Genomic DNA, 12,079 nt, shown 5'->3' on the forward strand with positions numbered 1-12,079 from the left:
ATCTCAATTTACACATGTTAGACAATTTAATATTGTCCCCATAGATCACTGGATACTCTCAATTTCATTTTCAGTCTTTCCCTGTGCTTCATTTGGGTTAGTTGGTTAGTTGCTGTTGTTGTGTCTTATAATTTACTGATCTTTCTGCAATGTTTAATTTGCTGTTAATCCCATCCAGTGTATTTTTAAAGTTATTTTTCTTTACTAGAAGTACCACTGGGTTTATTTCTTTTGTATCTTCCAATTTCCTGCCTTTTTTCCCCTCTACCTTCTTACTACATAGAGTATATTTATAATTTTTTTTTTCCTTTGAGAATGAGTCTCACTCTGTCACCCAGGCTGGAGTGCAATGGCGCAATCATGGCTCATTGCAACCTCTGTCTCCCCAGTTCAAGCGATTCTCCCACCTCAGCCTCTTGAGTAGCTGGGACTACAGGTATGTGCCATCACGCCCAGCTAAGGTTTTTTTGTTTTGTTTTTTGTTTTTTTTTGAGATAGAGTCTCACTCTGTCGCCCAGGCTTGAGTGCAGTGGCGCAGTCTCGGCTCACTGCAAGCTCTGCCTCGCAGGTTCACACCGTTCTCCTGCCTCAGCCTCCCGAGTAGCTGGGACTACAGGTACCCGCCACCACGCCTGGCTAATTTTTTGATTTTTTAGTAGAGACGGGGTTTCACCGTGTTAGCCAAGATGGTCTTGATCTCCTGACCTTGTGATCCACCCACCTCTGCCTCCCAAAAGTGCTGGGATTACAGGCGTGAGCCACCACACCCGGCCAATGTTTGTATTTTTTAGTAGAAATGGGGTTTCGCCGTGTTGGCCAGGCTGGTCTCAACTCCTGGCCTCAAGCGATCCTCCCAACTCTGCTTCTCAAAGTGCTGGGATTACAGGTGTGAGCCACTGCGCCCAGCCATATTTATAACTTTTTAACAGCTTTGTTGAGACCTAATTCACATTGCCATATAATTTACCAATTTAAAGTGTGCAAATTGATGGTTTTTAGTATATTCACAGAGTTGTGCAACTATCTGTTGTGCAACCACAATCTAATTTTAGAATACTTTCGTCACCCCACAAAGAAACCTTGTATCCATTAGCGGTCATTTCCCATGTACCCCACTCCATTTCAGCCTATATTGATATGAAATGTCAGTCTATAGGGACTCTTCTGGACATTTCATATCAATGGAATCATATAATAGGTAGTACTTTGTGAGTGCCTTCTTTCACTTAGTATGTTTTCCAGGTTCATCCACGTTGGTAGCATTTATCAGTACTTAATTTCTTTTTATTGCTAAATAATAATCCATTATATGGATATACTACATTTTATTTATTCATCAGTTGCTGGGCATTTGAATTGTTTCCAGTTTTTAGCTATTATGAATAATGCTGCTGTGAACATTTGTTACCAGTTTTTATGTGGACATATTATTTTAATGTCTTTGGGTCTATGCCTAGGAGGGAATTGCTGGGTCATGTGGTAATTCTCTTTAACCTTTTGAGGAACTGCCAAGTTGTTTTTTAAAGAAGCTGCACTGTTATAATAGCTAGTTCAGTGCCCTTGTCTGCTAGTCCCATCATCTTGTCTCATTTCTGGGTCTGTTAATTGATTGATTATTTTCATTTTTATGGGCCATATTTTCCTGTTCCTTTGCTATGCCTGGTAATTTTTACTTGGATACCAGGCATTGTGAATTTTACATAGTTTTTTTTTTCATATTAAACAAGGAGTTTATTTAAACAGCAAGACGCTTGACTTAAAGAGAAAACTATATAGGATTCTTTTTTTTTTAGAGTAGTTTATCCCTAGATAAAGACAGATTGCCCTACATATAACAGCTACATACAAAAAAGTTATAAAATTGTCCTTGGTTTTACAGTGATCAATTAAAAACATGAAAATTCTCCAGTTGAACAAGGTATGCAAGGATTTTTATGGGTTTTTTGTTTGTTTGTTTGTTTGTTGTTGTTAAAACAGAGCAAAATAACTTACTGGAATATGAAGAGCAGAATGAGCATGCCACTAATGGAGAGTGGGGGTGTTTTCACAGAATCAGTGTTTTTCCCCATCCCGTCTCCACTTGATGTCAATCAAAACATACCGTTGGCTGTTAAAAAAAAAAATGCAGTGTGCTTGTGCACATATACCAGTTACTTTTATGTACAGTAAAAGAATGGAGAAGGAGGAAATGAACAAACAGAGAAAACTATGCTGTAGTAGTCAGGGATGTATTGGAACCAAATTGCAGTTTTCTACTTGAGAATGTAATCGTGGTCTGCGAGAACAGTTCTGGAATGAAGAAGCAGGTTCCCTTCTCAGTAGACACCTCCCATCTGCTGTTGGAACACGTCAATTGTATCTTCATTCTCCATTTCCAACTGTACAGGTGTGTCTTTTTCATTGATTTGGTTGCCCGTCAAATCAGAGTCTGATCTGCCTCATGGACAATCCCTGTCATTCACAATAGGCTTTCATTAGTTTACTAAGTGGTGTATGCCTCTTAATCTTAAACTGCACCACAGAACCACCCTGCCCCACCAACTTCAAATTAATATGATTGTTGTTCTTAGTCTTGACTCCTTCCTGGGGCTTTTTGTCAGCCATGATGTGCACCGGGTTCTCCTCAGCTGCCGCTTCACAAAAGAGATATCAGGTCCACACTGAACGAGCACATGAGCAGCACCAGGAGCCACAGAAGAAGGAGGCAGCAGCAGCAGATGAGGAAGAGGGAATTTTACTTCATTGAGTGCTAGATTTTGTTGTATTCTTTTCAAAAGCGCTAGACTTTGTTCTGGCATGCAGTTAAGTTACTTGGAATCAGTGGTATCGTTTTGAAGCTAGCATGTAAACTTTGTTAGGGTGGCTCCAGAGCACCCATTAGGAATGATGTAGCCCGAGTACTTATCTGCCGTAAGGCAGTATTCTTCTGAGGACTTTACCTGATGTTGTGTGTCTTGTGAATTACTTTTGTTTTTGTTGCTGGTGGAAACATGAACTATTGCTAGCTTTATGTGAACTGTAGGACTTCTTAGGCCAACTGCTTTCTGGTGCTCGTATCCCTAACTTCAAGTAGTTTCCTTTGAGAGATGTGCAGATCAGTCTAAGACTCTAGGAACCGACCCTTTTGTGCTGCTCTCTTCTCCTGGGTGTTCTGCCCTTCCAATTCTAGCCGTTTTGGCCTCCTTGAATGTGGCTTCTCTGATTACTAATCTGTGTTACCTCTACTCAGTAAGACTGACATGCTCTGTGTTCCCCCTTCTCTTTGCTGTGGCTTGGACACTACCTCCTGGCAGTAAGTTCAGACAAATAAGTTCAAGGCTTGTCTCATATGTTTCACTGTTCTCAGAAATTAAGTCCTATACTGCGTGTTGTCCAATGTCTGAAAACAGTTGTCTCGTGTTTTGCCTGGTTTTCTAGTTGTTCCTCTATCATAGATGGAATCCATAATAAATATGATGCCAATGCCAAAATCTGCTACTATATTACTCTTTAAAGCAGAGCCTGTATAGGAAGAGGAAAAAAGAAATCAGTGTAACCGTGGGGGCAAGGCAGGAAGCATTCTGTTTATGTAACACAGACGTGGCATTCTTTACTTTCTAACTTAGGACATTTGTGATTTGAAGAAGAGACACCTGAATTTTCAATATGTTAGTCTTTGTTGGAATAATTGGCTCTTCTCATTCTTTAGTCATCAAATAATACTTATTAAATACCAATTAAGTGCTTTGTGCCCTGCTAGGCATTACTTCTCTTTATTCTACTTCTTAACAGTTGGAATATGCCAAACAAATGAAATAAAAATAGTTTTCCTATTCTAGTTACAGGTTGGATTCTTGGATTTATCTCCCAAGCTTTGACATTCAGAAACTGAAAGTGGAATATAGTGTATTCTCAGACGTAAAGTTGATCTCATTTCCTCACTGGCCATCTGTTTATTTGCGTCTAAGAATAACAAAACTTTCATAGTCATATCTGTATTTTTAATTACTAAAAATAATGAATGGACTGAACCATGCTTGCCCCACTTTTGAAACAATTCCTTCTATATAGACTGTTGCAGTAGGAAGCTAATACCCCTGATTAAGAATAAAGACCAGACCTACATAAGCATATGTTGTATTGGTGTATCTGAAGTCATGAGGATGTGATTAATGGTCCTTAAGAGTTTTAATTTGGCGTGTCTTAACGCCTAAATCTCACTTAAGCTTGGTTGCAAAGCCTGGCAAATCAGTCTTCTGTACATGGCAAGCTAAGATGTGGCACCATCTTCTTGAGGTTTCATATCCTAAACCTGTCTGTCCTTACAGGTTAAATTCAAAGGATAGGGCCAAGCTTGATTTGCTGTAGTCATAGTGAATCATCACAGATCCATTCTTAGTGCAGAAGAGTTAAATAATTCCTTGGCCAAGAGCATGGTGCCTTCCCCAGACCAATTTCTAACAGTGTCCTCTGTTAGATCTTTAAGTTAATAAATTCTTTTATTAGATTTTTGGGTCAGAAAAACAGACTATGCTTGTACTCAGGAGCCCAGAAATACACAATATAATTGACTAATTCCTGTCTTTGAGGTCTTAACGTGGTTTCGTGTGCCTTTTGATTTGTTTTTACATGTGGATCATTTTCCCTTAACACTTTAATATGATACAATTTTTGTCTATCCTTTTTCTTAAATAGGAGGGAGAAAATTTTTTTAGTAGGAAAATATCTGGTGGTAAGTGGCATCTTTTTATTCCATGTGGGATGCAGAAGTTTCTCCCAAAAACTGAAGTGACCTGCTTTTTGCAGATGGGACCCCTGTATTTCTCCCATATTACTTTATAGCTGGTAGATGGTAGGGCTGTACACAGCAAATGGGTTTGAATGCATGATGGTTTTCTGGTGGAGCTGAGATAATTAGTATTATGAAGCCACGCTTCTGATTGTGAGAATGAGAACATCAAGTCATTATTTATCTTGGAAAGAACGAATAATTTGTTTATAGTAATAACAATTTTCTTTTATTTTTCTTTCTCTTAGTCAATAGCAGCTGCTGTTGGCAGCTTATTATGAAAAGATTTCAAGTTGTAGTTTTTAACCTGGGGTGGGAGTAGGGGAGAACAAAATTAATATCGTAAATGTTTTTACTTGATAAAAGTTTTATTTGATACAGAGCCTATACTGGTGTTTTTATTGAATAGTGTTTTATTACTAACATTCAATACTCTCTTTGCCTGTAGCCTCCCATGTTATCCAAAATGAAGGCACTTCTTAGATGTTTCAATGAATGATACAACCAAAAATATTAAAATGCCTATTTAAGTCATATCTTATTTAAAGCCCCATTTCAAAGGAGGATTTTGAGGATAATTAGTATTTTAATTGTTAAAGTTAGATAATTTTGTTTGGATGGAAAATCTATGTTCCTGTGAAATTGGGGTTTATGAAATAAGATTGGAGAAAAAATAGAGTGTATAATTGGGCACATTCTGTACTGCTTAGTGAATCACCAAACGAGTGTAATCACCATTAAGCACTTTAAAAGCTATGCTTGTATGTCCTCGCTCTGCCTGCAGAGCTAGGAGTGCCCACGAGGAACAGCAGTTCATTCAGGCTGTAGTCATTGGGGTGACTCGTGGAACCCCTGCCTGTGTGAGTAAGCCTGCTGCCTTGCCAACTGCCTGCTGTGTGAGTCTCAAAGACATCAGATGTCATCAAGCCACAGGGACTTCTTGGTCATTCTTAAGGCCATGGCAGGAGCACAGTTCAAAATCCAATTCACAAGGCAACGTCTGGAAGAAAGAATCAAGTGTGTGTATAGTGCATGATGTACCTCAGCTACTGTAGTAAAAAATTATTGGGATGAATCTTTCACCATGTTAGTGGTTTTGTTTTTTGTTTTTTGTTTTTTGAGACAGAGTCTTCCTCTGTCACCCAGGCTGGTGGGCAGTGCTAAATATCCTGCAGTGCATAGGAGAGGCCCACAGCAGATGTGTCCAGCTCAAAATGCCAGTAGTGCCAGGGCTGAGAAACCTACCTGAAGCCTCACAGTGGCATGGTCCGTTTCAGAAGTATGTGGGAGAGAAAATTGAAGGTGAGAGGTCTGTAGCTCTCCTGAAGTCAGGCCACATAAGTACTTTGCCAGGTAGGTAGTGCCTAGTGACAGGGATGTACTAGAAAGAATTCCTCTTGAGCTTGGCCTTGGGTCTCGTGCAGACATGTTCATGTGACATTAGGGGAGGCTGTGGGCCTGAGGCAGCTAAGGAGTAACTGGCAAGTTTTGTATGGAGAGCCAGGAAGACAGAAGCAGGGGCAGCCGGGCGTGGTGGCTTACCTAGTAATCCCAGTACTTTGTGAGGCCAAGGCGGGTGGATCACTTGAGATCAGGCGTTTGAGACCATCCTAGCCTGGCCAATATGATGAAAGCCCATCTCTACTAACAATACAAAAAAATTAGCTGGCTGTGGTGGCGCATGCCTGTCATCCCAGCCACTTGCGAGGCTGAGGCAGGAGAGTCGCTTGAACCCAGGAAGTGGAGGTTGCAGTGAGCCCAAATCATGCCACTGCACTCCAGCCTGGGCGACAGAGCAAGACTGTCTCAAAAAAAAAAAAAAAAAAAAAGGCAGGGATATCTGAGACTTAATTTCCTCTTGGAGAGCTGGAGGGTCAGGAGAGCGAAGCTTTCTATCTTGCTTTGTACCTGAGATCTACTTGAATCAGGGTGGGCAGGGAGAGAGAAGGGATCTGTTCAGACATTTCCTTTTGGGGTCAAATGAGAGGAAGGAGTCCTTGCCCCTTGGAGAATTACTGCAAGGATCTGATTGAGTTGAGAATTTGTTTCCCCCACCAATATTGTTTTTGGTGTTTTTTTGTTTTGTTTTATTTGTTTTGTTTTGTTTTAACATCTCTGTTTCCTTCCCCTTTCTGTTGTTGCTCCTTCCTCCTCCCACTCCAACTACCACACAAATCCTGACAGGAGCCTTTCTGCCCCTCTAGGGAAGGGGCCCATGTGAGGAACTCTTACTGGACGCCCCCTTCCCTGTTGCTGTGCTGATCTTACACATCAGTTTCCACGGATCCCATGTGAATCAGTTGTCTTCCTCATTTACTCTGAGCAAGGGTGGCAGCAGCAATAGCAGAAGACGTAGATGCAGTGACTCATTTTGCATGATGTCTGCGAGAGAGCCGGGCCTCCCGTGTGCTGTGGCTCTCGTTCAGGCATTGCTTCAGAAACTTGATTCTTCTGGAATTGTGCATAAGAGGGCCTTTTAGAAAAAAAAAAAAAGCTGGAAGAGTTTCCCTTCCTGAGCTTCAGTGGAAGCAGTAGGAGGGTGGGCCACGTCCAGGACAGTGGGAGAGCAAGGATGGACCCTCTGTGTCCACCTCCAGTGTGTGGCACTGTTTTCCATCTCATCTTGGACATATCATGGGGCTACAGCATGCCTCAGAAGCCTGCCAGAACCTGGTGATGGTTTCCAGCATCTGGGTTTGGGGAGGACTGGGGTGATGCGCTAGGGATAGCCATCGGGAAGGGGTGGGGCAGAGACAGCAGGAGCCGTAGTCGTCTCAGGAGCCTACTCTGATTAGCTTATAAGTTGGCCTCTTTTCATGATTTCTGGGTCATTGGTGAGTGGATAGGAGTTATAGGATCCTTTGTGGGTGAGTAGAAGATACTGTGGCAGATAGGTTTTACTGAACCCACCTGCACATGTAAATCTTTCCTTTTTAATGTGTCACCTCTTCAGTTTGGGTGGAGAAGCTTGCCACCCCCAGGTTCATCCCTAAGCATTGTGGTAGGCTCAGGACTAACAGACACTAGCTCAGCCCCATTGAGGGCCCCCAGGCCAGGCTTCAGCTTTGGGAAAGCTTGTTTTCTCCTTGGGCAGGCCTTGTCAGACGTTTTGCTCCTGGGTGTTTGATGTTTTGATGTCTGTACTGTACAAAGCCACATGGGAAGGCAAAGGAATACACCCCTTTGTATAAATGACAGTCATAACAAATGAAATATATACCAGTTTGTGCTGTCTGTCAAGGAGTAATTCATCTCAGCTAGTAAAATAAAGGGGAAGGGAAGGAAATTCAGGTCTTTAGCTATGCATTCATAAACTGGACTTAAGAAGAGCCTTCCTCCTCTTATAATGCTAACTGCTCTTAATATTTCCTTCTTAATGAACAGTTGATATAAGAGTTTTCTCCTTTCATCTAAGAAATACAGAACAATCTGCAAGTTTTCTTAGTTGTTTGTTAAATGGACTTCGAAATGATTGAGAAATTCGTATTTCTCAGCGAAAATAAGTATTAAGTTAATGGACAAGTAGCAGTCCTTGTTGCCACCAAGATTTTGGCATCTGAATTGTATATATAAACTGTGTCAGGAATATCATAAAATGATGTTGAGGCTGCAGGGACAAGGAAATTTCATCTCATGAATCTGTTTGATGTTTTCGGGATGTTCTGAGAGAAAAATTCTTTGACCTGCTTAGTGAGCAAGGTCTAAGTTTGTACACCCAGGTCACATTGTACCCTGGGCTTTCCAAAGATTTATCCTGCATCTGAGCCAAAGGCTTTTGAAGCCTGTGGTTGCTGGAATTTTAGGGTGTATCTCTTTGCTTCTTCAGATGAGACATTTCTTAAGGTAGAATAATGGTTAAAAAAAAAAAACACCTCTCAGTTTACTCTAGAAAGATACAGCATTTTTGGTACAAATCCAAGGAAGTCCAAAGAGGATCAGGTTTTATAATTATATTTTAATATGTGAAAGGAGAAACCTGTTTTATCAGGCCAGTAGGTTTTTTGCTTAATAAATAGTGGCAAGAAGAAAGCTATGGGCCCAGCTGAAATGGGTGCAGTTTTTAGAAAAGATTATTTGTAGTTGTTGGGCACATCCTTGCATGTGGACTTTGAAATAAGAAATTAAATCACCACCTTATTTTTGCAGGAAATAATCCAAATACAATAAGTTAAAGTTAGTATTGCACTTTGGTGAAGCTTTAGATATATTTTATATTTCTTAAAATAAACTTTTTTTCTATTCATAAAAGTGGAGGTCAGATGAATTACAAGTGCATTCTTAACTGAGTGGAATTGGGTGCTGGTGTTTCATATATACATATAAATTTTTTTTGCAGTTGTTTAACTTTTTTTTTTATAAAGAGTCTTGCTCTGTTGCCTAGGTTGGAGTGTAGTGGCACAAGCATAGCTTACTGCAACTGTGAACTTTACCTGAGCCTCTGGAGTAGCTGGAATTGGAGATACAAGCCACCACGCTCAGTGTTTTTTTTTGTTTTGTTTTGTTTTTTAAAGAGATGGGATATTGCTTTGTTTCCCAGGCTGGTCTTGAATTCATGTGCTCAAATGATCCTCTTGTCTCAGCCTCCCAAGCGGCTGGAATTATAGGTGCAAGCCACTGCACCTGGCTGCTTGACATTTTTATAGACTCATACTAAAAAGTTTATTCATTGAATGAGTACTGTGTACATAGGGTTAAATTTATCTGATGTTTGTTATAATTTAAACAGGAGTGTTGATAAAACTGTGTAAAATGAATTAGCATATACTTGCCATTATGTTTTTATCTTAATAATTGTTATGTAGTTTCTATGAAAAGTTCAGTTACTTAACATTTCCATGCTTTTTTGTGTTTGCTTTATTTAACCTTAAAAGAGTGATTGAAATAATAGTTTTGTTAGGTCATTAGATTGGTGATCTCCCCTTTTGTATAGTCAAATTTAATTTCATTGTTTAAGATTGAAAACTAGTGCAAATTCTAGTTTGATCACAGGACCACAGTTAAAGGTGCATTCACATATCTCATATAAGATACCTATTTTCACTGTATTAATCATTTGCATTAATCAATAAATTTTAACTTTTAAAAGATTTGATGGTTAAAAAGATGATGGAAGGAATTATTTCTCTAAAACTAAGGAAATCCTTGCTCTGGGAAGCTGTGTTGAGAAGAGTTCTAAGCTCTGCTGCCTGTGTCAGTGTTCTCTGGAAAGACCTCTCTTGGAAGGATGCTGTGATGTGGAGTCAGGAGGTCAGGACCCAGCCCTACCCTCCCTACCACCTGCCAGCTGTGTGGCCTTGAGTGAGCCAACAACTTTGCCAGGAGTCATTTGCCTTATCTTTAAAATAAAAGATCACTACCATGTCCTGGGTTGTTTAAGTGAGATTATGTAGTATTAGTAGGGTGCCTCCCACCACAGGTCCTCAGTACATTGAGGTTTCTTTCCCTGCCTCCTGCCTCCTTGCAAGGAAAGCCAGAGCACTTTGACTTAGAATTGTGTCTGAATTCAGCTGGTGTGTTGCATAAGCTTGGTTATCTGCTTTTCCTCTCAGTTCTTCCTAGGTAGAGGTGAGGGTGAGCGGGGGAGCTTCATGCAGAGGAAATAGTCTGAGGCTATTTAGTGTAGAAGCACACTTCATTGTGATCCTGGGATGTCTAGAAAAGGCTAGATTATGTCCAGTATACACTTTTTAAACAGCTACCATTTTAATGTTTTGGTACTGGGAAATGTGTTAGTTGAAAATTTCACTTACGAGTAATCCTTTTATTTCTCTATGGTAACAAGACAGGTAAGGCATATCAGTTGGCCCAGACTCATTGGTCCTCAATGACTGACTGCCGGACTCAGAGTTGAGGGTCTGATCTCAGAGGATGCAGGTTGTGTTGCCAGCCCAGATACCTATGACACCCTTTCCTAGCAAGTGGCCACTGTTTTCTGCAATATCTGTCACTACCTTGAGGCAATCCTCATTATTTTAATCCTTATTCTTAGGCTAATGTCTTGAGCCATGTATCAGAGATAGACAGGCAGGTTGTTGATTTTTGAGATGAAGAACAACTATCTGGCCAGGGAGAGAAAGAGAAAATCGGCTTATAAGTTAGAGTGGTACAGAGTGCTCTGCCTTCTCAGATTATTTTGTTTCCAAGAATCACTGATTATATAGCTTTTTTTTTAAGTTTAAGCCCATACCCATTCTGCATATTTCAGAGTGAAATGTCCTTTCGGGACAATCTTATTAAATCACTAATCTGAAATTTTATGTTCCCTAGTTGGCCATGCCAGTATTTTGGTTAGGGTTTTAGGTGATTTTTATATCCACTGTAAACTTGGATATAACTTACCATTAACCAGATACTTAAAACCAGGGTAATTTCCTAAGGTTTAACATTGGAAGTGGTATGTGAGCTGAGCCTTGAAGGGTGACACCAAGTTTTTTTAGACGAAAAGGTTGGATGAGCTAGCTAAAGGGCTTGTTTTTTATCCTGTAGGGCAGGAGTGGTTGTAGATGCCCTCTCGTGTGCTGACATACTGATTGATGGTGGCTTCTAAGGTCTCTCCTGAGTCTAGTAGGAGGCAGGCTTCCTAACTGTCATGGACACCAGGCAGGCAGGTAGGGGAATGAAGCAAGATTTGGCAGCTGAGCTGCTGTGAGTTTGCTCTCCAGTGCCTTGGAAATGGGAAGTAAAGGATTCTGATCTTATGTGAGACCATTTTCAGACTGTCCTAGTCTGCCCTCACATATCCCTGGAATGGACACATACAGGCTGGTCAGGGCTTTCTTGGGGCACTGAGGTGGGAGAGGCTGGAGGCCTGGGCAGGGTAGTGGAACTGAGAGTGAGAAGCCCCCTACACTTGGATCTCTTGCGTATCACACGAGACTCATTTATTGATGACTGCCTAGCTGGCTCATAATACTGATGGCTGAATGGGGGTATGAAAACTGGTCCTCAAGAGTATCCAGTCTTATTGGAGAAATAATGCAAAAACAAACAAACAAAAAAGGGTAAAATAAAAGAAACAAAAGCCCAGGTCGTAAATTTTCCAGTCTTGTTGAAGAAGTAACACAGAAAAAAAGGTAAAATAAAAGAAACAAAAGCCCAGGTAGTCATTTTGCAGTAGAGCTCAGTGACTAAAGGCAGAGTACCTTGCAGAGGTGTTCAGTATTTTGGCTTCCCTGGGCACACTGGAAGAACTGTCTTGGGGCACACATAAAATACACTAACACTAACAATAGCTGATGAGCTAAAAAGAAAGAAATAGTAAAAAAAAATCCCATAATGCTTTAAGAAACTTTACAAATTTGTCTTGGGCCA

General features: G+C 40.6%; 1 protein-coding gene and 1 pseudogene across 5 annotated transcripts in view; one reads left to right on the plus strand and one right to left on the minus strand.

The window, feature by feature from the left end:
* Window positions 1–12,079, plus strand: part of FOXO3 (forkhead box O3) — a 125,551-nt gene that overhangs the window by 55,589 nt on the left and 57,883 nt on the right. The gene's annotated exons all lie outside the window — the stretch shown is intronic.
* Window positions 2,316–2,604, minus strand: LOC107975235 (small ubiquitin-related modifier 2-like; annotated as a pseudogene).

Source organism: Pan troglodytes, chromosome 5, assembly GCF_028858775.2.
Source record: "Pan troglodytes isolate AG18354 chromosome 5, NHGRI_mPanTro3-v2.0_pri, whole genome shotgun sequence".
NCBI lineage: Eukaryota > Metazoa > Chordata > Mammalia > Primates > Hominidae > Pan > Pan troglodytes.